At 47.7% G+C, this 13,517-nt stretch overlaps 1 protein-coding gene across 1 annotated transcript in view; it reads right to left on the reverse strand.

Annotated features, from left to right (window-relative positions):
- DNAJC6 (DnaJ heat shock protein family (Hsp40) member C6) overlaps positions 1 to 11,725 on the reverse strand; it is a 275,117-nt gene extending 263,392 nt beyond the window's left edge. Inside the window, exon 1 of the mRNA XM_063939170.1 lies at positions 11,528 to 11,725. The gene's annotated coding sequence lies outside the window, so the exon portion shown is untranslated. The remainder of the gene's footprint in view (positions 1 to 11,527) is intronic.
- Between the last annotated feature and the right edge of the window lie 1,792 nt (positions 11,726 to 13,517).

A 13,517-nucleotide genomic window follows, 5' to 3' on the forward strand; every position in this document is an offset into this window, starting at 1 on the left:
CCGCCGGAATATCGACAACCATTTTCCCTCTTGGGGTGTCCAGAATAAATAGCGTGGTGCACGTATCGTGCCACTGTGCCCGCAGTGTGGGAAGCGCAGCAAGCCCGCAAGGGGCTATTTTGCGCTCGCCCCACTGCCGGCATTCCGGCGGCCGGATACCGGCACCGGGATCCCGAGCGCCGGTGAAACGTAATACACCCCTTATAAATGACCTTATCATATTCCCGCTCTGTGTTGGGGAACTGCCTGCTTCAGTTCCCAGGCTCCTGATCAGGACTGTGCTTCCACATGACAGCTGCCACCAGAACTTGGGGATTTCAACGGATTTCATATCGCCATTTCTCATCAGCAAAATGTTGTTCTTCATGAGGAAGCCTAATTATCAAGTGAGTGTGATTCAATAGATCTACGGTAAAAATATAGTCAGTAGGTTGACCCCAAATGGTCGACAGAGTCAAAAGGTTGACATGGAAAAGGTAGACAGTAGAAAAGGTCAACAGGACAAAAATAAGAATTTACTCACCGGTAATTCTATTTCTCGTAGTCCGTAGTGGATGCTGGGAACTCCGTAAGGACCATGGGGAATAGCGGGCTCCGAAGGAGGCTGGGCACTCTAGAAAGATCTTAGACTACCTGGTGTGCACTGGCTCCTCCCACTATGACCCTCCTCCAAGCCTCAGTTAGGTACTGTGCCCGGACGAGCGTACACAATAAGGAAGGATTTTGAATCCCGGGTAAGACTCATACCAGCCACACCAATCACACCGTACAACTCGTGATATGAAACACAGTTAACAGTATGAAACAATAGAGCCTCTCAACAGATGGCTCAACAATAACCCGATTTAGTTAACAATAACTATGTACAAGTATTGCAGATAAACCGCACTTGGGATGGGCGCCCAGCATCCACTACGGACTACGAGAAATAGAATTACCGGTGAGTAAATTCTTATTTTCTCTAACGTCCTAGTGGATGCTGGGAACTCCGTAAGGACCATGGGGATTATACCAAAGCTCCCAAACGGGCGGGAGAGTGCGGATGACTCTGCAGCACTGAATGAGAGAACTCCAGGTCCTCCTCAGCCAGGGTATCAAATTTGTAGAATTTTGCAAACGTGTTTGCCCCTGACCAAGTAGCTGCTCGGCAAAGTTGTAAAGCCGAGACCTCTCGGGCAGCCGCCCAAGATGAGCCCACCTTCCTTGTGGAATGGGCATTGACAGATTTTGGCTGTGGCAGGCCTGCCACAGTATGTGCAAGCTGAATTGTACTACAAATCCAACGAGCAATAGTCTGCTTAGAAGCAGGAGCACCCAGCTTGTTAGGTGCATATAGGATAAACAGCGAGTCAGATTTTCTGACTCTAGCCGTTCTGGAAACATATATTTTCAGTGCCCTGACAACGTCTAGCAACTTGGAGTCCTCCAAGTCCCTAGTAGCCTAGGCACCACAATAGGCTGGTTCAGGTGAAACGCTGACACCACCTTTGGGAGAAACTGGGGACGAGTCCTCAATTCTGCCCTATCCATATGGAAAATCAAATAAGGGCTTTTACAAGACAAAGCCGCCAACTTTGATACTTGCCTGGCAGAAGCCAAGGCCAATAACATAACCACCTTCCACGTGAGATATTTCAGATCCACGGTTTTTAGTGGTTCAAACCAATGTGATTTTAAGAAACTCAACACCACGTTGAGATCCCAAGGTGCCACAGGAGGCACAAACGGGGGCTGACTCTGCAGCACTCCTTTTATAAATGTCTGAACTTCAGGTACTGAAGCTAGTTCTTTTTGAAAGAAAATCGACAGAGCCGAGATCTGTACCTTAATGGAACCCAAGTTAAGGCCCATAGTCACTCCTGCTTGCAGGAAATGCAGAAATCGACCTAGTTGAAATTCCTCTGTTGGGGCCCTTTCGGCCTCACACCATGCAACATATTTTCGCCATATGCGGTGATAATGAGTTGCTGTAACCTCTTTCCTGGCTTTAGTAAGCGTAGGAATGACTTCCTCCGGAATGCCCTTTTCCTTCAGGATCCGGCGTTCAACCGCCATGCCGACAAACGCAGCCGCGGTAAGTCTTGGAACAGACAGGGCCCCTGCTGCCGCAGGTCCTGTCTGAGTGGCAGAGGCCATGGGTCCTCTGATATAAATTCTTGAAGTTCTGGGTACCAAGCTCTTCTTGGCCATCCACGAGTATCGTTCTTACTCCTCGCCTTCTTATTATTCTCAGTACCTTTGGTATGAGAGGCAGAGGGGAGAACACATAAACCGACTGGTACACCCACGGTGTTACCAGAGCGTCCATAGCTATCGCCTGAGGGTCCCTTGACCCGGTGCAATATCTTTTATAGCTTTTTGTTGAGGCGGGACGCCATCATGTCCACCTGTGGCCTTTCCCAATGGTGTACAATCCTATTGGAAGACTTCTGGAGGAAGTCCCCATTCTCCCGGGAGGAGGTTGTGTCTGTTGAGAAGATCTGCTTCCCAGTTGTCCACTCCGGGAATGAACACTGCTGACAGTGCTAACACATGATTTTCCGCCTATCGGAGAATCCTTGTGGCTTCTGCCATCGCCATCCTGCTTCTTGTGCCGCCCTGTTGGTTTACATGGGCGACTGCCGTGATGTTGTCTGATTGGATCAGTACCGGCTGGTTTTGAAGCAGAGGCCTTGCCGGCCTCAGGGCATTGTAAATGGCCCTCAGGTCCAGAATATTTATGTGTAGGGAAATAACCTGACTTGACCAAAGTCCCTGGAAATTTCTTCCCTGTGTGACTGCCTCCCAGCCTCAAAGGCTGGAATCCATGGTCACTAGGACCTAGTCCTGTATGCCGAACCTGCGGCCCTCTTGAAGATGGGCACTCTGCAGCCACCACAGTAGAGATACCCTGGTCCTTGGAGACAGGGTTATCAGCCTATGCATCGGAAGATGCGATCCGGACCACTTGTCCAACAGGTCCCTCTGAAAAGTTCTTGTATGGAACCTGCCTAATGGGATTGCTTCGTAGGAAGCTACCATTTTTCCCAGGACTCGCGTGCAATGATGCACCGCTACCTATTTTGGCTTCAGGAGGTCTCTGACTAGAGATGACAACTCCTTGGCTTTCTCCTCCGGGAGAAACACTATTTCTGGTTTATGTCCAGAACCATCCCCAGGAACAGTAGACGTGTCATAGGAACCAGCTGTGACTTTGGACTGTTTAGAATCCAACCATGCTGTTGTAGCACTTTCCAAAATAGTGCTACCCCGACTACCAACTGCTCCTTGGACCTCGCCCTTATAACGAGATTGTCCAAGTACGGGATAATTACAACTCCCTTTTTTTGAAGGAGTATCAACATTTCGGCCATTACCTTGATAAAACACCCTCGGTGCCATGTACAGTCCAAACGGCAGTGTCTGGACTTGGTAATGGTAATCCTGTACCACAAATCTGAGGTACTCCTGGCGAGGATGGTAAATGGGGACATGCAGGTAAGCATCCTTGATGTCCCAGGATACCATGTAATCCCCCTCGTCCAGGCTTGGAATAACCGCCCTGAGCGATTCCATCTTGAACTTGAATTTTTGTGTTCAAGGATTTTAAATATAAAATGGGTCACACCGAACCATGCGGTTTCGGTACCCCAACCCGTGTGGAATAGTAACCCCGTCCTTGTTGAAGTAGGGGCACCTTGAGTATTACCTGCTGGGAATACCGCTTATTAATTGCCTCTAGCACCGCCTCCCTGCCTGAGGGAGTTGTCAGCAAGGCATATTTTAGGAAACGGCTGGGGGGAGACATCTCGAATTCCAGCTTGTACCCCTGAAATACTACTTGAAAGAAACAGGGATCCACCTGTGAGCGAGCCCACTAATTGCTGAAATTTTTGAGACGGCCCCCCACCGTACCTGGCTACACCTGTGGAGCACCCGCGTCATGGTGTGGCCTCACAGGAGGCGGGGGAAGAATCTTGATTCTGGGAACAGGCTGACTGGTGCAGCTTTTTTCCCTCTACCCTTGTCTCTGTACAGAAAGGAAGCGCCATTTGACCCGCTTGCTTTTCTGAAGCCGAAAGGACTGTACCTTTGTCTGTGAGGAAACCTGAGGTAAAATTATTTCTTCCCAGCAGTTGCTGTGGATACGAGGTCCCAGAGACCATCCCCAAATAATTCCTCACCCTTATAAGGCTCTCTATGCGCTTTTTAAGTCAGCATCACCTGTCCAGTGACAGGTCTCTAATACCCTCCTGACAGAATGGACATTACATTTATTTTGGATGCCAGCCGGCAAAATATCCCTCTGTGCATCCCCCATATATAAGACGACGTCTTTAATATGTTTTTATGTTTGCCAACTAGTATCCCTGTTTGACAGGGTCACCGACCACGCTGCAGCAGCACTATCTGCAGGTCTCAGTCTAGTACCTGAGTGTGTAAATACAGACTTCAGGATAGCCTCCTGTTTTTTTATCAACAGGTACCTATTAAAGTGGCCGTATCCTAAGACGGCAGTGCCACCTTTTTTGACAAACGTGTGAGCGCCTTATCCACCCTAGGGGATATCTCCCAGCGTAACTTATCCACCTGGCGGGAAAGGGTACGCCATCAGTAACTTTTTATAAATTACCAGTTTCTTAACGGGGGAACCCACGCTTTCACACACTTCATTTATTCATCTGATGGGGGAACAAAACACTGCTTTGTTTTTTCTCCCCAAACCTAAAACCCATTTTTAGAGGTGCTTGGGTTAAAGTCAGAAATGTATAACACATTTTTTATTGCCGGGATCACGTCACGGATGTTCCTAGTGGATTGTGTATATGTCTCCACCTTGTCGACACTGGAGTCAGACTCCGTGTCGACATCTGTGTCTGCCATCTAAGAGAGTGGGCGTTTTTGAGCCCCTGATGGCCTTTGAGACGTCTGGGCAGGCGCGGGCTGCGAAGCCGGTTGTCCCACAGCTGTTACGTCATCCACCCTTTTATGTAAGGAGTTGACACTGTCGGTTAATACCTTTCACCTATCCATCCACTCTGGTGTCGGCCCCACAGGGGGCGACATCACATATATCGGCCTCTGTTCTGTCACCATATAAGCCTCCTCATTCAACATGTCGACACAGCCGTACCGACACACCGCAGACACACAGGGAATGCTCTAAACGAGGACAGGACCCACAAAAGCCCTTTGGGGGGACAGAGTAAGAGTATGCCAGCACACACCAGAGCGCTATATATATACAGGGACTAACTGAGTTATGTCCCTAATAGCTTTTATATAATATACTGTATACAGTGCCAATTTTAATGCCCCCCCTCTCTTTTCCCTCTTACTGTACTGTAGAATTGCAGGGAAGAGCCAGGGAGCTTCCCTCCAGCCGAGCTGTGAGGGAAAAATGGCGTCAGTGTGCTGAGGAGATAGGCTCCGCCCCTTTTTCGCGGCCTATTCTCCCGTTTTTTTATGGAATTCTGGCAGGGGTATTTACCTCATATATAGCCCCTGGGGCCATATATTGAGGTATTTTAGCCAGCCAAGGTGTTTTTATTGCTGCCTCAGGGCGCCCCCCCCAGCGCCCTGCACCCTCAGTGACCGGAGTGTGAAGTGTGTGAGAGGAGCAATGGCGCACAGCTGCAGTGCTGTGCGCTACCTTGGTGAAGACAGAGTCTTCATGCCGCCGATTTTCCGGACCATCTTCTTGCTTCTGGCTCTGTAAGGGGGACGGCGGCGCGGCTCCGGGACCGAACATCAAGGCTGGGCCTGCGGTCGATCCCTCTGGAGCTAATGGTGTCCAGTAGCCTAAGAAGCCCAATCCGGCTGCAAGCAGGCGAGTTCGCTTCTTCTCCCCTTAGTCCCTCGCTGCAGTGAGCCTGTTGCCAGCAGGTCTCACTGAAAATAACAAATTCTAAGACTATAACTTTCTAAGAGCTCAGGAGAGCCCCTAGTGTGCATCCAACCTCGGCCGGGCACGAAATCTAACTGAGGCTTGGAGGAGGGTCATAGTGGGAGGAGCCAGTGCACACCAGGTAGTCTAAGATCTTTCTAGAGTGCCCAGCCTCCTTCGGAGCCCGCTATTCCCCATGGTCCTTACGGAGTTCCCAGCATCCACTAGGACGTTAGAGAAAGATCGATAGGATGAAATGGTTGACACAACTTTTTTTGTGTCGTTTTGTATGTTTCACTTTATCTTAGCCAAATTAGTGGAAAGGTGTACCCTCACGGACTCACTTTGCTTACCACGCTTCGGGCTAGGTGCCACGCTACGCTACTAGTGCGCTCGGCACAAGTTCCCAATCGTAGTCCACGTGGATGGTAAATAATGGCAAAAGTTTTAAAACAAAATGAAAAAGAAAAAAAAAACTTGTGTTGACCATTGATTGTCATGTTGACCTTTTGAACGTTTCAGTTTTAAGCACTGTCTACCTTTTAGCTGTCAACATTTTGACCCTGTTGACCATTTGGCGTCGACCAAATGACATCAATGACTATTGACTATTGACCATGACATTGTCAATCTGTTAATCCACACCCTTTTGCACAATCAAACTATTCCATTCATTGTTGGAATCATTGGTTCATTCCGAGTTGATCGCACGTAGCAACTTTTTGCTGCTCGTGTGATCAACCGTTCGCACCGCAGCAAAGAACCGCTGCGTGCAAACGGGTCGGAATGACCCCCCCATAACTGACCACTATGAGGCATTATTGCCCCCATCTATAATAATTAATGAGGGAAATAGTTTTTTACTAATATTGCATTTAAGACGTAGTGGCCGACTTTATGGTTGCCAGGCCAGCACAGCGGTGGGTGATGTGGAGGGGGAGTAGGGTGTGGCTTGCCATAGGGGGCAGGGAAGGGGCGTGGTGCGGTGAAAGAGACTGTGGGTGGGGGCGTGTCTGCGTCTTTGCATCATCATAGCCACGCCTATCCGCTGTACATTGCTGGCCAGGATAACGCGATTCAGTGCGAATCGCATCATTGGCCACCTGGTCACCTCACTTTGGGGCTAATTCAGACCTGATCAAAGATGTGCTAAATTTAGCACATCTACGATTAGTGACACTGACATGTGGGGGGACGCCCAGCAGTGACGTGCGGTGGGGTGAGGCGGGTGAGGCAGAGCCTTTCCTGTCATACTAACGTTTGTGCCAGAGTTTTGACTGTATAAAGTATATGAAAAATACAAAGAATATGTTTGAAATATCTTCTTTGCATTATTTTAATAATTTTTATAGCCAAAACTCTGGAGTAATAAGTCTATGGCAGGGGAGGCAGTGCCTCACCTGCTTATCTTTTCCGCACATCTCTGATCAAAACTCACCAAATTTCCAGGAATTTATACTGCTGCACCTGTGAATAATCCCCAGATGTCTATACTGCTGCACCTGTGTATAATGCCCAGATGTCTATACTGCTGCACCTGTGTATAATGCCGAGATGTACTCTTTGGCTCATATCTTGCATGTAAATCTGGCTCTGGTGCTAACCAATGCCTCCTGAGCTATTATGCTCACCGCACGTCCCGGACGCCCAGCACAGGGTTAGTCCGCCCCGCATGTCAGTCCCTGCCCCGTCGCACAAGTACAAAAGCATCGCACAGCGGCGATGCTTTTGTATTTTAGGAGTAGCTCCCAGCCAGCGCAGCTCCTGCGCGCTGGCAGGGAGCTACTCGTTGCTGCCCGGGTCGCACGCCTGCGTTGCCCCGGACCGCGCCCCCTAAACGGCGGCCAAACGCCACCGGCCCACCCCCTCCCGCCCAGCGACCGCCTCTGCCTGTCAATCAAGCAGAGGCGATCGCAGGGCTACGACAGCCATCGGATGTCTGGCATGCGCCGGCGGACTGCGGCGCATGCGCAGTTCAGACCTGATGCTGCTGTGCGAAAACGCACAGCACTGATCAGGTCTGAATCAGCCCCTTTACTTGGTAAGTGGGTGGCGAGGTGCGGGCGGGAGACTTGCGGAGTAGGCAGGTATGGTTTAAGGTGCACACCTTGCACTGAAGCACAGCATCCGATTTTTGTATCATTTTGCTTTTACTAGACATTATTGCTGATTGGTTGCTGAGCAAATCTGCATTTGCATCAATGCGCACCAGGGGATGGGACCATGAATAGCGTCACAGAGGCTCCTCCCAGTCCACAAACATTCCGGGACAGTAGGCAAGTACACAATAAGCAAGAATAAAACATCTCAAGATCTATCACCTCCTACACATAGCGGAGGCAGACTTTGTGTTGGCCGAATTAATATTCATGAGCATCCAGCCCAGGTACGAGTGAGTTAATGAGATAGATTCCAATATTGGCTCAGCCCACAAAATGGCTGCTTCTATGCCAAGTCTCATGCGCTGTCACAGCAATGTCCCTGTTGCCAGGAAGATAAATAGACTTTCAGACATTGGCTGTCCTAATAGACACGCTTATATATTTGCAGAATATATTGGGCATCATTCTGACATACAGGCTAAAATTGTATGCTGTATAGGGGGAGACGTATCAAACCATGGATAGAGTTAAAGTGGAGAGAGGTAAAAGTACCAACCAACCAACCAGCTAACTGTCATTTTTCAAACTCAGCCTGTATATGGCAGTTAGGAGCTGATAGGTTGGTACTTTGTCTCTCTCCACTTTATCTCTCCAACCGTTGATACATCTCCCCAATATATTTATCTTAAATATATTTTTATTCACAAATAAAATGAAATTACAATATTTATTATAAAAGTAATTGCTGTTGTTACCACCGTTATTTACAAAAGTGATGGCACAGTACACAGCGCTGTACGCTCCAGAGATCATTGCGCAAATATGTTACATATATTAAGATGATTCAAGGTAATGACGACACTGCCCAATTGATTTTACAATTTGAGAAGTGTGGGGAATACTTAATACATAAGGTAACGGAATAACAGGTGTGGCCGCCGGTATATACTGTATACCCCCCCCCCCCCATCCCCCTTATATAGATGCTAAAACATGTATTGCACAGATCATTTAATTTCTCTGCATACATGTTATGAGTATTATCACTGTAAAAATTAGATTGTTAAATTGGACTAATCTCTATAGACATCTCCAGTGCCGCCTCCGCATCCGCCCATGTGATGCTGCTTCTGCCCACGCCCCCGGATGGCAACCTGACCTAGCATATTGTCGGGTCGGGAAACCACCTAGTTCACACTGCACCGATCCAATGCCGGGTCACACCTGGGAAGGACCTGTATCCAATTGGTTAATGCTAGATCCAAGTGGGCTAAGGGACCTTTTGCGTCAGGGGGAGGAGCCATGACACAAGGGGGAGGAGCTAGGCCAACGGAATAGTTCCTCTACTATCCACGCCACCAACTATTACCTTTAGTAATCGCTCGCCACTGAGCCCGAAGCGTGGAGAGCAAAGCGAGCCCGCGAGGGTACTTTTCGGGTACCCTGACGGCCGTAGCTGCTCCCCCTGGTGACGTGCCTCCTCCCCTAGTGACGTCAAAAGGTCTCCCACTCCGATTTAGAACCAATCGTATCCAACTTGTGGGTGTGACCCGGCAATGGCAATGTGAACGGGGTATAATTGTATGCCTTCTGTGTAATGACTGGTAAATAGACATTTTGGGATAATACTGTTCAGTGGTAACCGGACATTCCCATTAGGGTGCTAGGTCAACAGATATGACACTGCAGTCATTTGAGCTGCTGTGACGTCACTGAACCTGCCCTTGTATATGAAACTAGCTACCCGCACAACATATGAGTGGACTGCAAGTCTGCCAAGCTGTCAGTTCTGCTTACTCACAGACCTCTCTGCTAACATGACTCCTGCTGCAGAGGAATGAGAGGCAGCACCGTGCACACATTCCAGTACTTTCATTGATATCAGCACAGTAATTATATATATATATATATATGGAAGAGACAAGGGGAGAGGGACAAGCGCCTAATAGTGCAGTAACTTCACACCAAATTAGGTTATTTATAATGTCGTGTCTATAGGTAATGTGCGTACCAGAAATGTGGTCTTTAGTGGGCACATCAAACTTTATATATCAGATGTTGAGCCACCTTTGCAGATCTATTGAGGACCAGCGCACTTGCAAATTGATGATTTGGGAAATTTCCATATTGATGACCAACCTGGTGACCAATTGCGGTGTATAATACCAGCTATTATAAAGTTTGATGTGCCCACTAAAGACCACATTTCTGGTACGCACATTACCTATAGACACGACATTATAAATAACCTAATTTGGTGTGAAGTTACTGCACTATTAGGCGCTTGTCCCTCTCCCCTTGTCTCTTCCAGATTTATTTGTCACCAAACCTAGTGACACCTTGAAGGACTGAGCAGCCATCTACAGGAATACCCTGTGGAACCAAAGTGCAAGTTGATAAACCTAGGACTCTTTTTTGAACTCATTAATCAAGAAGGAAAGTAGCGCACCAACTGAATTCTACGATCATATATATATATATATATATATATATATATATATTATATACATATATATACACTTGCATTACGAACATGCCAGATTCCCCCATTTAAAGTCCTTTCAGTAACTATACAGTGACAGTAATGGCTCTAAAAATACTCCTTACCATTGATTTAATTATATATAGCATATGGATCTGGTGACTGGGCACTTGCCACAGTCTATAGACGAGACAATAACAATCACAATCCTTCATAGATGAATAACAGGCACAGTATAGGGATTAACTCATATTTTAGCTGCGTTAATCTCCAGCATTTAAGGACAGTCCAGCATGTAAACAGCCCGTATGCAGGTCTATCTAACGTATGCAGGTCTATATAATGTATGCAGGTCTATCTAACGTATGCAGGTCTATATAATGTATGCAGGTCTATATAACGCATCTAACGCACTTGCTCAAGGGCAACGTCCAACCTCTAAACAGTGCACAGCTGACGATAGACAGAAAAAAAATTCCCTTAAGAAAAACCCTCAAAAAATACAAGATACAATGTATCATGGCTCTATAAACCCCTTCTGGGTTATATCTGGGAGAGAACATCACCACGCTTTAAGCAGCTAAAAAAAAAAAAAAAAAAGATGGAGTCCATTTCTCAGATGATGAGATGACTGAGGAGCAAGCGGGGACATGTTAATGGGTTAACGCTTTCACCGCTGGGGAGAACCTGCAAGCCGGAAATGCCGATCGGCAACTGTCCTACACGTGTACAGATTATTTAGCTGCTTTATGGATCATTTTGTCATTTTTTACTTTTCAGCCTAAATTTTCCTCCCCCTCCCCCTTATATTTTAGGGGACACTGTGCCTGGGCTGTGGATGACATATCAGGCAGGGTTGTGTCAGAATGTGGCACAGACCATGAGTGATGCTCATTCTTGTCCACTTAAAGGATGCACAGGTGCAGCCTGATGAGGTGCTACCGCTCTGACACCTGCATCGGACCTCCTTGAAATGAGATATACAGCATACCTCTGTTCCTAATGCTCACAGGGATAAATATATTTACACGCTTATGCTGTACCCATATCATAATACATTGCTGAGGCCCCCCTTACCTTGATATGCAGATTCTTTCATTTTCTGTGCGGAGGATAAGAGGGGTCCTGTCTCCAGCTGGTTTGGGGAATGCTGAGTTTTGATTTGTCATTTACAGCCTGTCAAAGGTCAATGGGGGTCTCTGTCCATGGAGCTGGGCTACTGATGTGTGAATATTGCAAGCACTTGCTTTCCTTGCTGTGGTTGGGCTGTGCGGATTTAAAGGGAAGGCTTAGCACGCTGCCAGAACACATTGCAAAACATGGCATGGATCTTTTCTCGTCCCACTCATTCCCACCAGATTTCCGGGGATTAATGACAGCCGCTCTGTGCCTCTTCGCTTTGAAACTCCTCTCGTCCCAAACAAAAGCCGCAGGACGTTGTGATGAATGGGGCCAGTGCGACAGGAGGACGAAATCTGGCCATGCTGGGGCAAATGTATCAAGCCTTGGAGAGAGAGAAAGTACGAGCCAATCAGCACCTGTCATTTTTCAAACACAGCCTATAACATGGCAGTTAGGAGCTGATTGGCTGGTACTTTATCTCCATTCACTTTATCTCTATCCATGGCTTAGTAAATAGACCCCACAATCTCTCTCCAAGCTTTGCTAAATCTCCCCCTCAACCCCTGCGCTGTTCCTGTTTGCACTTCGTGCAACCTTTGTACAATGGGGGTCATTCCGAGTTGTTCGCTCGCAAGCCGTTTTTAGCAGCATTGCACACGCTAAGCCGCCGCCTACTGGGAGTGAATCTTAGTTTAGCAAAATTGCGAACTAAAGATTAGCAGAATTGCGAATAGACACTTCTTAGCAGTTTCTGAGTAGCTCCAGACTTACTCGGCATCTGCGATCAGTTCAGTGCTTGTCGTTCCTGGTTTGACGTCACAAACACACCCAGCGTTCGCCCAGACACTCCTCCGTTTCTTCAGCCACTCCCGCGTTTTTCCCAGAAACGGTAGCGTTTTTTCGCACACACCCATAAAACGGCCTGTTTCCGCCCAGAAACACCCACTTCCTGTCAATCACATTACGATCACCAGAACGAAGAAAAAACCTCGTAATGCCGTGAGTAAAAAACCTAACTGCATAGCAAATTTACTTGGCGCAGTCGCACTGCGGACATTGCGCATGCGCAGTAGCGACTATTCGCTCCGTTGCGACAAAAAAATAACGAGCGAACAACTCGGAATGACCCCCATGTGCAGTGATTTTACTCGTCCCAGTTTGGTCTGTCTTGAGAATTAACACAGGCAGTGGCTGTGAAGATACTGGTGATAAAAGAGTTAAAACGGGAAATCTCTGCGGAAAAGTGAACGCAGACGTCCCATGGTAATTAAAAATAGAAGTGCGATATTTCAGAAGAAGTAGCTGAGAACCTAGTTACCCATCACGGATCCCCGGCTGATAGATCAGGCGCGTTGCTGCTTCGCTGGTTGAGTTGGCCACAAACAACTCCGGTCACATTGGAAAACATCTTACAGTAACTGTGATGAGTCTGGCACGTACACACTGGAAAACAATGGGAATGGGATCCGAGGCCGTTTTGAAATACAATTGCCCAAGTTTGAGCGTTTTGCTGACGTACGATTGTGTATTGTAATTAAGAGACATGTTTGGATTTATTAATCAATGAGTTTTAGGTATTTATAACTTGCTGATAATGACAAATGGTGCTCCAGCCAAATGTAATTTTTCAAACACATGACAGCTGGGAGCTGATTGGCTGGAGGACCATTTATCATACGCAGTGAGTTTTAAATAGCTACATCTCATTGATAAATGGGCCCCATTACCTGTTCAACATCTGAAATGTCCATCACAATGAATATATAGGTGTTCGTTAGCAGAGGGTATATTGGGGGTCATTCCGACCGATCGCTCGCTACAGTTCATCGCAGCGATCGGGTCAGATGCTGGACGGCCAAAGGCCGTTGTTCCCTAGCGATCGCCTCTGCCTGATTGACAGGCAGAGGCGGTCGCTGGGCGGGAGGGGGCTGGACGGCGCCGTTTA

The sequence above is a fragment of the Pseudophryne corroboree genome, chromosome 9 (genome assembly GCF_028390025.1).
Source record: "Pseudophryne corroboree isolate aPseCor3 chromosome 9, aPseCor3.hap2, whole genome shotgun sequence".
NCBI lineage: Eukaryota > Metazoa > Chordata > Amphibia > Anura > Myobatrachidae > Pseudophryne > Pseudophryne corroboree.